Source organism: Zonotrichia albicollis, chromosome Z, assembly GCF_047830755.1.
Source record: "Zonotrichia albicollis isolate bZonAlb1 chromosome Z, bZonAlb1.hap1, whole genome shotgun sequence".
Lineage (NCBI taxonomy): Eukaryota > Metazoa > Chordata > Aves > Passeriformes > Passerellidae > Zonotrichia > Zonotrichia albicollis.
This window is the reverse complement of record NC_133860.1, coordinates 55,340,801-55,353,762: the sequence shown is the minus strand read 5'-3', so window position 1 is coordinate 55,353,762 and position 12,962 is coordinate 55,340,801. Positions and strand designations below refer to the sequence as shown.

Sequence of the window (12,962 nt, the reverse complement as noted above, 5' to 3'; positions counted from 1 at the left end):
GAAAAGCACAGTTAAGTGCAGCAAATAGATCACTTCAGAGAACACTCAATCTTGAGTAATAGAGCCTTCTCAGAGCAGGTGAGGTAAACCTCTTTGGAGCTGGTAAAGAGATTTGCCTTAGGCAGGTGAAAACAAATCAATGACTTCCCAGAAATTCTGTTCCTTTGCAATACATGTTTCTTAGCCCATTTTTATTTTACTGACATAGATAAAGTTATGGGAGAACATTCATCTGAATATAATACAAGGAAAACCTGAACATACTGGAAAACTCACTGTTTGCTTGAAATCGCTGTTCTAAAGTTGAGTGTTTGATTAGTTCAAAAGTTTTGAAACTTTAACTTGTACACCATACATAAAGAATATGTCACAGCATAGAAATTACAGTAACTATCTGTAAAGATTTAAACATGTATTTCTGGAAAAGAGGTAGGAGCTGAAAACTCAAAGACTCCTTGTGAAAGTACCATTATTTAGGTGGAGGAATAAGGAATTATTATTACCACAGAGTCTGGGAACAGGTAAAGGCCACTTAATTTGTGTGTGTGCGTGTTATGGTATCCTATCCCATCCGAAGGAATGTATACTCAAAGACCAGTCTTACCAAAACTGTGCAGAAATAAACTGCTTAAACTTTACTTACAATTTGAGAATTTATAGCTCTTACAAGAAGGAGAGATTGGAGAGCTCATGACCTTTTCAGAAACATTTTGTTTTCCAGCGAAATACCCCAATTCCCATGAAACTTTTCACAGGAAGGTGTTCTTGCGTTCAAGCTAGAACTGTGGTCTGAGACAGACGTCTGTACCATGACTCAGAGCAAGCCTGTGAACTCCAGTTGACAACATCTTTTGGGCTGACAACTACACTGAGGTGTACCTGCTTCTCTTATATGAAATCCCACATCTTTTCCCTAAATGACAAAATTTAGCTTCCACATAAACACTTTTCTGAATTTCCTCCAAACATGAGGCACTCTCCAAGTGTTTTAGCCTACATTTTAATCTTTCCAGTGTTCCACCTATTTGCAGATTTATCTAGCTACTTCATCCTGGCCCATTTTGCATTCTTAATAGTGTGTTTACCTTATCACTTTGAAGCACTGCTCAGCCTTCATTGGCTTTAAAGTGAAGCTGAATCCTGCCACCTTGTGCTCAAGAAAATCAGCACATCTCTTTATTTTGGGAAGGAGAGAAAAAAGAGGAAAAGGGAAGGAAAAGCTTATTAACTACCATGTTTCTATTAAACAAGGAATCCATTGAGGATCTGAAGATTTAATTGGTTGGGTCCAGTTTAATATTGCCTGAGATGTCTACCTGAGATCTTCTCAAAAGGACAATCACTCTCCTAAGAGACACTGTTCATACCATGAACAGCCACTTTTCAAATCTTCACAGGGTTTTGAAGCTGTGGCCTCCCCCATGACCTGACGCAGATAAGACACTTATCCAGCCTCTCATCCCATAACCTGTCTGTTTGATGGCTCAAGGTATTAATCATAGTGTTCTGGTCGAGCTTGGTCACATTTGCTATGAGACTAGCATTACTTTCTTTCCATCAGTAAGAAATCACATCAAAGACTGGATGGAAGGAGCCTTCTCCTTTATTAAAAAAAAAAAAAAAAAAAAAAAAAGGAGTATTTTTGAGGGGGTGGTAAAAGTACTGCTTGTAAAGAGCAATGGATGTCCTTTTTCTGCTGAAGTACAAGTCAACATTCTTTTTTTCTGTCTGACAGGATTCCACCAGTACCTTTCTGGTAATGTGTGAACGCAAACATCATCCTGAAGGTGGTAGAACTGAAACAGACTTGGAAAGGCTTCTTCCTCCACCACATGCCCAATTGGGCTTCCCCTCCTCCTCACCCCTGCCTTGTCCTGTATCCCTGCCTATCCCTTCCCTGCACATTGTCACTGTGGGCTCCTACCTCAGAATCAGCCTGTCTCATCCATCACTGTTGTGAGTCTCTGTGTAGCCAGACAAACAGTGCAGCTTGTTGATTCTGCAGCTATCCACTCACGACATTGGATACCTCGTACCAAACATAAATGGTGTGCCTATCTGTAGGACTTCAGCAACTGATCAGCACCAATGTTCTCTTTTGCTGGGTAATTTCCAAACAGTGTTTGTTCAGGTTAAGTTTGAATCAATTGCATGGATTTCCTCGGTTCATAGACGTAATTTCTTCCTCAGATAACTCAGCTGACTCTCTACAGGTCTGTTTGCACGTACGTATTTTGTTGTACAAATCACGCTTCTTTCCAATTACAAGGATTACACAGGTGGCAAATGGCAACATAATAAAAATCTGACAGCCACTTGTCAGTTTTCTCCCCATTTAAAAGCTGTCCAAACTGTAAGGATTTTTTGGCCATGTTGAGCCAATGATATTCTGAATCTTCCTTTAGAGTAGTCAATGTAAAATAAGATAAAGGAAAAAAAAAGACAAAGAAGGACTCCCAAAAAACAGTCTCTAGGACGCTAATTTAAAACATCCAAAATCATCAGTCATCTGAAAATTTAGTTACTGGAACATTGCAAGCTGGCTTAATTTAGCACAAGTTACTGAGTTACAGCTGCTCTTATCATTTACATTCACACAGACTATATAACATTGTGCATTGCTTGTAGTTATGACTTTTGACTCCTTGTCCTTCTGGGCCGTAGGAAATACAGGGACGTGAAGAAAGAAAGCTCAGTAATTTATTGCTCAAGATAGATATCATTTGGGTTTTGATGCAGATATGCTTATCATGGTTGTGCTAGTTTGTGTTTCATTCTAACAGAGAGCAAATCTCATTATAAAGCCTGTTTCTCCAAAGGGAAATACAGCTTGTACAGTTGTGTTCATTGTTGATAGCATACAGAGGACACAGTAATTGTGTTCCAAAACTACTGATGAGGTCTGAGCTTGCCTCTTGTCACAATGGCACAGATAACAGCCATGAGCAGTGATAAGCAGTCAAACCAGGAGAGACCTAGGAGGTCAGAAATCAATTGCTTCCAGCTGATCGATTTAGGACTGACAGATCCTGATGGTTGGTATAGCAGCTGTAAAAGGAGGTAATTATTCCACTTATGAATAATATACTGTGAATGTCTTGGTAAATCCAATCTTCATCTAACTGAAAATCACGTGTACAGGACAATGCTTAATTTTTCTCTCCCTTTTTTAAGAATATTGGTACTAGAGATAATACTACGTAAATGTAATACTTGTTAACAGTTTCTGTTTCCTGTTTGACTCTTCCTGTGTCTAGTTACATTTTACATAGCTTGTGCAGCTTCTATACAATAGAATAATTTACATTACATTAACTTTTAAAGAGCTAGTAAGACAAAAACGGGAGAAATTTTATAAAAGATCTGGTAATTTCTTTGCAGTACAATAAATTATTCTGCTCCCAAACAATGTCCATCTTGTCCACTGTTTATGGAATAATTTCTTGATGCTGACAGCCACTCTCTGGCCTGACTTAAAAGAACATATTGACAAGTTTGCTGCAGAGTCACTCTGCTATCTTCTGGAGGCTTTCCTCAAGATTCAAGATTATTTTCAGGGTATATTCTAGCATGGAGGCTGTGCAGAGCCCTTTTAACACTTTTTTCAGCCTTCTGTCTCCCTACATCCTCTCCCTGCCTCAACTACTCATGAAGCCACACCCTTGCTGATTATTTTCTGTGGTTTCCACAGCCTTTAGGGGCCACCAAGATTTTCTGATCTTTTTGTACTTTCCTACAGAGTCTTCTCCTCTCCACAACACCTAGAATTGCTCACAGGGCATGAGGGACTCTCTTACATAATGTTCTGCAGGTTTCTATGGTACTTCCACTCAGTTTCCAACAGCAACCATACAGAGCAGGAGACATTTTAAGATGTACCGTCATCAGTTATAAATCCTTCTTACAAGATTTAGATAACACTGTTTTTTCACATGGTCATGTCCAGCTAAGAAGCACCATTTGGTGTTAGTTTTCTAAGTTCAGCAATATTGTCTTGTGCCTCTGAGTCAAAGAAAGAGCTGATAGTCATCATTCTGGTAACAAGAAATGCAAGAAAAGTTTAAAGTCTGGAAATGTTTGGGTTTTGAAAGTATTAACTTAAATCAGTCTCTGTGGGTTTGGTACCTTAGTCAAATGTCTAGGTAAGGCAGCGTCCAGCTGCCTCCCCCAAGCAGCTGGACCAGTTGGATTAAGCACATTATGTACAATTCTGTGCAGAAACAATGCTGAACTGTTGACTGCTGTCAGTATTCACAGGCATTTAAGGCGAATTCACCTTACAACCTAGGTCCAGAAGCTGAAGTTGGTGAAAAATCTTATCACCTTAACTGAAGCTTACCTATCATGCACAGCTTAGTCCTCAGCAGTTAAATCCTGTTTGGGTTGCACTTTTTTGCTTTGGCCTCATGTGCCATCTGTTAGCTTGAAATTACAATGTAGCAAAAGTTTATACCTACTTTCAGAGGAATTTGCTTTAGGTTTTTGAAAATATTATCTTTCTTAGATGTAAGAAAATTCTTGTTAGGAATTCTATTCATGCCCAAAATACTTGATTTTATTATCTTCCTGTGTTGTTCTTGTTGATTAGGGTTTTTTTGTCAACACATCATATTGATGCCTCAGTTTTCACTAAATGTATTTTCACTTCGATATTTGATCCACAAATTACAGGGCATAAAGGACCTTCTATCAAATTCATCAACATAAGTCAGTTAATACTTGGTTTTACTCCATCATTTGCAGTTTTATTACTAATCTTACCTGAGGGACACCTCTCTCCAGAGGCTGGTACTTTTACTTGTCATTTACATAGGCAATGCTTTTTGGGATCTGTTCCCATTAGAAGTATCTCCTAATGGCATCTCTTTCTTCCAGGGCTGCTACTGTCAGATGCCACACCTCATTCATGTCATAGGGCTTCTTCTAAACTTTTAAGGTAAATACAAATACATGGGTAAGGTAACTAACAACACCAGAGGCACAGCAGCTGCAGTGTTCAGGTTTTTTCTAGATCTTCTATCTCTTCAGCTACTTCAGAATTTAGTCCATCCCAGCTGGACAGACAAGGAGATAAAATAACAGGAGATGAACTCACCCTGTAGCAGAGAAAAGAAACATTTACTGTGGATTCATTGCTCCCCACATTTAAGAGATGAGGTTGGCATTCCACATTTAACTTACTCCTTACAAGTACCACTGACCACTTATCTCTGCAGCCAAAAATTCTCATATTGTGTTACTAATTTGGTCCCACACCTAGAAAAGAAGGGGAAAAATCCAGAAGTTGATATTAAATCTCATACCTGTTGATATCAAACACAGCCTTTCTTAGCTGTGCTCATTCTAATCTGCTTTTGAAGACCTCTCCTGAAGAATTACTACATTCCGAAGAAGATAGATTTTCCTTAGCAGCAGAGGAGGACTTTAGTGCCAGGATTTATCTTACTACATTTAGAATTTCTCTAAACAGCATAACTCTATGTTTCTTTTACATCTAATCAGAAAAGATGGACAACGGTCAAAATATCTCACCCTACAGTAAAATCTGATCCATGTTAGATGGATCATCTCCTGAAAGTACCTTTTTCTCTACTAATCGCAAGGTGACTACCTAGATGTGGAAGCTTTTATTCCAGATGCATATATTTAAGTGAATCTCCTTGATCATCCCACCCCACAGAAGCCATTTCCTGATTACAAGTCCTTATTATTTTTTATCTCTGCCAATGAAATTAAAAGATATGAAGGAGCGTTCGCCAGAAAAACAGTGGGCAAAATCCCCTTCAATTCCATGTGTATCACATTCCAATAAGGTTTGTATATTTACAAGATTAATTTCACTGACTAATAGCCAGTAACATTTTGTTTTCGTCTTGATTCAAGCAGATGATTCTTCATCAAGTCTACATGTAGAAGAATTCTTTTGCCAAAGATGTAGCTGTTCAACAACAAAGTGTGTTAAAAGACACACACACATACCTGTAACAGCCCAGTTTTTGCCTTTGGTTTCTGCCCCTGGGGAGTCTCATGCTTTCAGAGTAATTGATTGGTGTTTTCTTGCTGAATCCCAGCTACTCAAACACATGCACCTATTTTAACCAATGAAGCAAAGCCCTCAGGAAGCAAAGTAATTTCTGAAATCTAGCTTAAAAGCTCATGTTCTTGTAGCCAATGCCTGTTGGTTTCATTTATCTACCCCAGGAATCCTTTCTTCTCTTCTTCTGTCCTCACCAGTATTCAAAACCCCACATTTCATTTTCTTTTAGCTCCTACAGTCAGAATGAAACACCTTCTGTGCAGCATTCTTCTTCTTGGCACATGTCTATGCCTCATTAGAACTTTGTACAGTCATACCAGCCAGGGATTTCCCAGTATTTTGTAGAGAAGAATAATTTTCCAAAGTCAGGGTTCACAGATGGCCAAATCCAATTCATGTGCTGGTTTTGCCCTTTAGTACAGGTGATAGTAACTCACAGCTGGATTTGAGTCTCTCTCTTTCACTTTTGGCATCCCAAGTTACTGGTCCAGTCCAGATTCTGCTGCAGCTACAAGGCATTCACCAAGCCTGGTCCAGGTGTTTCCAGTTCTTTCCACTTGTCTGACTATGCTTGAAGGCCAAGGTACCTATGTTTAAAAAAAAAGGGTTATTTTTCCTATCATTTCTTTGATGGAAGGTGTCTCGTGTCCTACATCATGTTGCATATTTACCCACATTAGATCTTGGGTGGCCCCAGACGAGTCACTGAGAAGTGGTTAGTCTTCTTCTCCATCACTATTTATGGTGTTTTGACTGGATTTGTTTCATGGAATGACTCTTACATAGCAGTTCCTACAACTTTTTTTTTTTTTTTTTTTTTTTTTTTTTTTTTTTTTTAATTTGAGAGACAGAGGAGTATTTAAAGATATTTCCAGGCCTTCATCAACCCAGAGATTCTGGTCATAAGAACATTTAGGAGGGACACAATCCCTTGCATGCAGTTTGAACCACAAGCGGTGTTTCCTGAAAGGCACACGGCCTGATGGCTAAAAGGTTAAAAGCTTGGCTAAACATGTGTGTTCATTGCCATTGATTGTGGATTTGATGGTATTTAAGTGTACTGTGAAAGGAAACCACTGATGTAGGTCCCTCTCCTTGTCATCCTTACTCAATCCCAGTGTGAAACAACCTTACAGACTCAATTTATTAATTGACCACAGAATGTGGGTCAAAGGACTGAAGTACATGGATGATAAATTCTGCGGTTTGTTAAATCTGGGTACGTGGAAGTTCACTGCAGCTTCAGTGTAACTTTCTATGTGGTAGGAGAACTAACAAAAAAAATGGGATTGAGTTGACACAATACATCTAGTATGGCTGAAAAAAAATCTTTTCAGACCTTTAAAGTTTGTTTCAGGAGCTCATTTCACTTAGCAGACTTAGGCATGTGTGGAAAAGAATGTTTCTATTCTGAAAACCAAGGAAGGAAATACTAATCAGTAAGATGATATGCAAAACTTATATGTAAAACTCACCATTAAGATGATATGCAAATTGCACAAGGTTTTTAATACTTGTATGACTGCTTAAGTTTTTCTGTTCTGGTTTTTTGACCTGAAGTTAAAAGAAATAGTTTGCCTTGCTTCCTTAGTTGTACCTAGATTTGTAAAATTTGCATTTAATTTTAAAGTTAAGATACTGAAGAAATAAACAATGATAACACAAATGATAAGTGACAGTACAACAACACGCATTTTTGATTCAATTAATAATAGACTAGTATATACACAAAACACTTTTGTTTACAATAATATATAACCATTAGGATTATTCTTCCCAAGCATTTTTGTTGTCTAAAAAGCCTATGTAATATATTTATGCTATTTAGAGAATTAGTGTGGTAACACAATCCCAGAAGTCACTGGTACAAGTAGTATTTTGTAAAAGTTATTCAAGATCACAAACACACTGTGTTACTTCTGTTGACCTAGAAATGCAGACCATAAGCACAAAGGAGGCAAACCCTTTAAAGCTGACAAAACAGAAATCACATCCTTTTGCAAGCAAAGCAGCAGCCATGAAAATATGTTTTGGCTGTTGCTGCTTTTGAATTAAGTTCCTGTTCTGATTACCTAGAATGATTGCTGAGAGTTCAGAGTCATATGAAGACCAATGTCTCGATTAAAAACTTGTACAAAAGTGTAAAAAAGAGTGCTGTCTCTTTTTAAAATGGATAGTATTTCTTCCACCTTAGGCTACTGCGGTTTTGTGGAGTCACCATATGCATTAACACATATTTCTGCACATCCTGAACATTATCCATGCTAGTTAACTCAGGTAAAATGAGGAAGCTGTTCAATTGTCACTTTAGACAACTTAGAGAATTGGGATTTTTTTGCCTCAGTATTGTGAGACAAAAGAAAAGAAAAAAAATTGACAATGCTTCTGACTTGAGGCTAAACACAGGAAGACCCTGCAAAATCAAGAGCATCTTGATCAATCAAGATCAATCAAGGGGACTTAACAAGCTACCTGAAAAGAGAACACAAAGCTGACTCAGCTGTGTTCAGTTGGCAAGCTGGCAAGGGCAGGGAAGAGTGGAGACTGTTTGCCCCAGAGTGATAATTGTTGGCTGTAGAATTGTTGGTCTCCCATGAGAACATTGCTGGATGTACCAACACCTGGCACATCTAAAGTCATATTAAATAAAGCAGTATAAACTCTGCTGTAAATAATGGACTTTCAGTGGCATGCTAATGTTCTAACCTTTTACCCTGGTGATGCCCAATATCATCTCCTAATTACCAAACCTCTGACATAGCACTTATTTTTAAAGTCATTTTCATGCTTGTGTAAATACAGGATTGAGTCAAAAGTTGTTTGCCATTATGTTAAATGAGAAGTTTTCAGAATTTTTCCTGCATTTAAAATTAATACTGCCTTTCTGGAGTAGTGAGGGGGTAAAATGAAGATGTTCACTCCATTTTCTGTGCCACTTCTTGTGTGTCTTCTCTTTATAGAAGGGGATCTTGTCTCACAGAACATCCCTTAGCTTTTTATTTATGTGGTGTACATTGGCCCAGATGATTTCAGACACTGTGAAAGTGGATGCTCCTAACTGAAAAATTGCTCAATGTGTTGTTACAGGCACTTAATTGACCATTTGACTTTTAAGCTCAATCTCAGTATGAGAAGGTCAATTATTTTGAGGTTTTTCATGCTTTTTGACTGCTGAGTGTGACAGCACTCTGTGAGAAATGTAAAGTAATAAGGGAATACAATAGGATTTTGAACCCTGATTAAAGGAAAACAAACCAAATAATAAGAGTAGTATGCCAAATGTAAACATAGGAATAATGCTGGACTGCTCTTAATAGAGGCCTGGGGCACTGGAGTAAGTCAGGCTGTGCTGAAGATTCAAAACTATCTATCTCGACAGTGTCATTATCTCTTTGTCTGGCAATAATGGTGCTAAAAACTGTGCTTTCACAAAAATATAGTAAGACAAAAGGCCTGACTCAGCAATGACTTATCCTGCTTTTGTGTCATGGTAACCCCTCTGAAAACAAGCTGAAGCAAAAAGATGTAACTGGATGTTGAAGATGTTAATCTAGCTCATCTCAAGGAAAAGATTTCTACTTGCCAATTTTGCTTACTAAAATCATCTTACTTGATTGAAACAGAACATGAAACAATGTTCCATAGCATTATATTTAAACTGCACAATCTTATAAATGTCACAGCTAACTACAGGAATTATATCCTACTTCTCGTCTATGTTTTTATGAACATTGTCATCGGGAACTATCAATACTCACAATCTTCAAAATATTTTTCTTATAGCAAAGCAAAAGATGCTGTACTGTAATTTGAGAGATATTTCATATGAAGGCAAGCAAACATGGCAGAAGAGTTTTTGATTTTACTTCAAAATGTAGGTAATTTCTGAAGAAAAGTTGTATCTGAAAACAGGAACAAGCATTATTGCTAGATTCGTGAAAGAAGAGGTGGGCTCTATGCAATTTGAAGACCCCTATAAAGGGTGAATATGAATAACAAATACATGTCTTGGAGTAATCCTAGACTTTGTTAATCATTTATTTTGTCACCTGAAAGACACTTTGTATGTATTACCTGTACCAGAGAAGAGATCCAGGATCACCATAAGACTTGGAAAATTTGCAGAAGTTTTAGCCATTTAATTATATTTTCCGTGAGGCTGAAGGAATACTGCAGAGATCACCCCCTGTAACAGAGGACAACTGCTTAAGGCATTGAATTCCAGGCATTCCCAAGGGTTCACCAGTCTAACTTTTAGTCTTGGTGTTGAGTAGTGGGTAATGAGTGCAAAACCAGTGGGCCCATGGGATGGCCTGTCAGAAAGAGTTGCCAGATTAATAAGCATGCCCTAGCCGAATCCAGAGGCTCAAAAGTCCCAATTCCCACATTCAGTGTGATCATCAAGGAACAAAAAAAAAAGCCTATTAATTTCCTAAGAAAATACAGATATGTTCTGAGCTAGGTGCCAAACCAAGAACTAAGTGGGTCACTGTGTTCAGATGAATGAGCTGTTTTGTTGGATATCTTTTGTTTGGGTCGTCAGTTTTACTTCAGTTTTGCCTCTTTTTGCAAATAAAAAATTTAGCATCATTTTGTCCCATGCATGAAGCTACTTCCAAAGAAAAGCATTCCTGTTACTCCTCTCAGAAGACTATAGAGAGACATGTAAATTGCAGCATATGAAGCCATAGAAACAACATCCTTATTGTGTGTTATTAAGGGAATTGTGATGGCTTTGCAACTTGAAAACTTGGAGAAACTTTTCAACACCTTTTGAAGGATCAGAATTGAACATTAGTCAGACAGGAGAAGTGTGAAACCAGTGATATTCTCCTGCAAATTTCTGGGAATGATGGACTCTATTTCTAAATTTTCTTAACTTTTTCTTATAGGATTCACCTAAACTATGAGAAATGAACACCATCTCCAATGGATTGCTAATTTTTTTTTCTCCATCCCTATACTTCATTCTCTTTCAATACTTAGAAATAATTTGAGACAATTTAAATTTTATTCAGAAAATCAATTTTCTAATGGCAAATTCCTATGCTTTGTGTGCACAGCATTCTTATTATTCTGTGCAGACCAGGCCTTATGACAGTAAAAAAATAGAAGTTCCTGTAAGTGTTGTTCAGGTTTCTATCTTCGAAGAGCAAACTCATGGAAATTTTTATAGCTATATCAAATACTGCTTGCCTGTGCATGCTGTGATTCTCTTTCCTGGATCAGAAATTTAAAGATTCAACTCACAGGCTGTGAGTTTGCCTCCTACATGAAGCTGACATCACAGTTAATTAAAAGAAAGACACTGTACTATGGCATTCTTGAGATGAAGAATTAGCGTAGCACATTCTGGACAGCATACAACTCCTACAAATTACACCACAAATTGCTTGGCGCAGGCACAAGGGAAAGTGGAAGAATACTGTTGGGATTCCTGATGTAGGGTAAAAACAACAAAACCCCTCCAATTATTCAATCTTCAGGGATGAAAAGCACAAAAACTACATTAGTGAGTACCTGATTGCAAGGTGTAAACTGCATAAGATTGCACCAGACAATGCTAAGAGGTAGTAGCTGCCACTAATTCCTCAATAGAAGTAGGAAGTTCTTACGGTCCTCTCATATCTCCACTCTTCTCTAACAGGATATGTTCATTCATTTATTTCCCAGGATGAGGCTGAGCACAGCGGATATATTCACACTTATCCCCATATTCCTTATTTCTAGGCATTTTTTTTAACAATGATAACAAATGAGTGAATAATACTTACTGTCTCCTCTCAGCCAAGTATTCACAGCAATCCAAACTCAGTTACTTTTGAAGTTGTCTGCACTCCTGTTGGTTGATGAACCCTCGATCTTTGTCATTTCTTGTTTTAGATCAGGACTTCCTGGTAAAGATGATGTCTGTGGCAAGGCTTCTTGACTCTGTGATTCCCAGAAAATGCAGAGAAAAGACACCCCAGTGACTATGACTCACACTTGGAAGCTACTGCAGGTCCCAGCTCAGAAGCTCTCCTCTCTTGTCTTGACTCATCAGGAGAGTAAAACAACCTATGATCTCCAAACAATGCTCATTACAGCCAAACTGAAAAGAAGAAAAAAAAGAAAATGAACCTCACTACTGTTTATAACCATGTTTTCACTGCAATAGTTAGAAGTATATTTTCTCTGCCATACTTTGTTGTTTTGTCTACTTCAAAGTCATCTTCTACTCTGAGCTGGATAGAGATTCTAATTTCTAAAGAGAAGAAACCTATTTTTTAGTTGTTTTTGGATAAAAATTTAATAAAGCAGCTCATTAAATAAGTTGGTTCAGTTTCCTGGATATGTCTCATATTCTATCTAACGTGCAGAGAAATATTTGATTGCCAAAGTACAGAATATTTTTTTTGCTAACTGCTTTTCCTAGTCAATAATCCTGTTAACATGTAAGGTGTGGCATACCCTCATACGTGTAATCATAGGTGCATAGGAACAAATCACAAGTGTGTAGACATACAGCTTTTTTTCCAGACGGATAGTAAAGGATAATTGGTTTTTCTCCATTACAGATTAGATTAGACTGATTAGGAACATCTATAACTCACATGCATGCTCTGTGGTGCATCCATTTAGGACAATAGTAGATCCTCTGGGTCATCTCTTAGTCAGAAACTGCAGGCACACTTCCCTGCTCTTCTGCCAACACATGCATTCCAGAGACTGGGCAGCACCAGCAGTGTCCTCCCCATGTTTGTTTCTCGTGCTTGAAAAATTTGAGGCATAGCTTATCCCAACAGGTTACAAATCTGGTCTGCTGGGATTCATCTATGAGATCTGGAGTGACAGCCAACATTTTTCTGCAAATCCTGATAGCTGAGAGGTGTTGCAGACCTTCAAGCCTGTGATGTTAGACCTCTCTGAATTTCCTGAGTTCACT

At 38.0% G+C, this 12,962-nt stretch overlaps 1 long non-coding RNA gene across 1 annotated transcript; it reads right to left on the bottom strand.

The window, feature by feature from the left end:
* Positions 1-2,482: 2,482 nt before the first annotated feature.
* On the bottom strand, positions 2,483-12,088 carry LOC113459623 (uncharacterized). Its single transcript, XR_003381043.2, has 4 exons — positions 11,812-12,088; positions 10,112-10,223; positions 5,980-6,624; positions 2,483-5,256 (listed from the first exon to the last, which is right to left on the bottom strand). It is a non-coding gene; the product is annotated as an uncharacterized LOC113459623 (long non-coding RNA).
* Between the last annotated feature and the right edge of the window lie 874 nt (positions 12,089-12,962).